The following is a 2,467-nucleotide window of genomic DNA, read 5'->3' as shown; positions in this document are numbered from 1 at the left end:
TGCTAGTTAACTTATAAAATTCTTGAGGTAGATTCTAACTAAAAAAACTTAAATCTTATAATTAATAATATTACGATATTGTATTATAATCAGTACCTAACTGCTTATTGGTTGAAACTACCAATACTAGCTTAGAGATTTTACTATGGGGCTAACACTGAAAAAGCTGTTCAACTATTAAGATTATCTATTACAAAAATTATAGCAGCTAAGAGAATTTGAACCTGCTAAGTCATATTTATAAGTTATATTTATTAGTTTTTATGTCTTTTAAAATATTTTCACTGTTGTTCATTTAATTTATAGCATAAGTTGTGAGTTGTGAGGTATTATTAAGTGTTATTAGCATTAGTTGTTAACCTTTGTGGTTTTTTTTAGATGCTAAGTTGACCTAGTTTTATATCGGTATATGTAATATGATAAAAAAAAAGAAAAAAAACCATAGAAAGCCTTAATTCGCCAAATGTAGGCAAAGCTAATTTATTTTACGATATTTATTTTCTATTTGACGTAATCGAGACATTTCATAAATATGGTATATTATTCATATCATCTGTTTAACCTTTTTTCCTATTTAAGGCATATCATTTGGATTTAATTTGATTTGATATATTTGGACTATAATACAAACGTTATTGCTGCGAATTCGGTTTTCAGAAGGCGTTGAAATGTTTTCTCTCCTGTCTTCTTCAATGCAGATCGGTTTCTCTCTTTGCAGATCGGTCTCATCTTTCTTATAGTTCTCATCTTTCTTATAGTTCTCATCTTTCTTATAGTTCTCATCTATCTTGATTTCTCCATTAGTACTCTCCAGTGGTATTTTTGTAAGTATTTTCTATATCCATCAAAGTGTCGTCATCTTTTTTAGCATCCCCCTCCGTCTAGTTAACTCTATCAATGTGCTTGTCTGCAGTTACTTGTTAAGCATAGGCAGTATCCGTAAAATATCATTGTGTGACAAAATTGTAACTTTAAGTGATCTCAATAGCTCACTCTTATTCGGTGGTGGCGAAGAATTTTCGCTGTTAGACAAAAGCAGCTCATTCATTGACTAGTACTGCATCATCAATATCAAAAATGTTATCACAAATGGTTGGATAGTCAAAATTAAGGTTTACGGTGTCATTATTTAGTTCATGTTGAGGAGCAAGATAGTCGTTTGTTGTTTACCTATATTTTTAAACTTAGTCAATAGGCACATTGCTATGTCATCGATGGTAACGCACAATCGTCCTAAATGTTTATTTTAGTGATACTAAGTCATGGAATTTAACTGCTTAGACACAAAAAACAACAAAACCTTTGAAAAGCAACACTGAAAGGCTGCGAGTTGGACCAGATTACCTATAAGTAAAAATAACCCACTTAGTGGTCAAAACATTTTAACTTTCAATAGTTAATACAATCCAAATAAAAACTTTACTATCTGGTGCACATAAATATCCCTTAACACCTTGTGATCACTTAGGTGACCCGTACGACCTTCGTCCTCCTTTTCCATAAAAAAAAACCGAAATCAGTCGTTTTTCAGGGCGGCCTCTTAAGAGGATACATTAGGGGCATTGTTTCATATAAACTTCTCGTCTATTTTGTCCTTTGTTTTTAACGGTAGATAAAAAAATTATATGATATCATTATCTGTGTCTCTCTGTTTTGCGTTTTTATTATTTTTGTTTATGTAAGTGCTAGAGTATCTACTTCAAAAAGTGCTTAAAACGGCTTTATCATATGGGCATATAACAGAGAGTATAAAATCCGCCAACAATCAGCTGAAAAATTTAAAGAATCCGACACAGAGTATTTCCTTCCCCTTTAGTTTCTAAAATTTCAACACGATTGGTCAATTTGTGGGGGGGAAAATGCAGGATTTGAGACCCTATTATTGTCCTTATCGCACTAACGGTTGTCTCGTCCACGTTAGCGCGACGGTATGTTTTTTTATGAAAGAGGAGGATAAACGAGCATACAGGTCACCTGACGTTAAGTGATCACCGCCGCCCACATTCTCTTGCAAACACCAGGGGGATCATAGAAGCGTTGCCGGCCTTTAAGGAAGGTACGCGATGGTACCACACTTTTGTTGTACGTGGAAAAACGTCCCTTAAAAACCGCACTGTGGGGGAACGTCACACATCCAGATGGTGGGGATAATATCCTAATTTGTAACGTGTCGTCTGAAGGGGGGATTCGGCGGCAGGAATCAGTTGAAACAGCACTTCGGAACACCCCCCGTGATAAAGTCGGTAGAAGACACACAATGAAGCGACAAATAATGTTGTTTTAGAATCCTTAAGTCTAAAAAAGCACTCAGCTATTCATTCCTATTAAAGGCAAGGCCATAACCAAGATCCACGTTTGCAGATAAAGTCGCGGGCAGACGTTAGTTCTAAATATAGATATGGCAACATTAGCACTAGCTATTTAAACAACACGCACGAACGCCCAACGATTACTAATTTATCAAATA

This window comes from Leptidea sinapis, chromosome 33, assembly GCF_905404315.1.
Source record: "Leptidea sinapis chromosome 33, ilLepSina1.1, whole genome shotgun sequence".
NCBI classification, from domain to species: Eukaryota; Metazoa; Arthropoda; class Insecta; order Lepidoptera; family Pieridae; genus Leptidea; species Leptidea sinapis.
Note: the sequence above shows the minus strand (reverse complement) of the source record.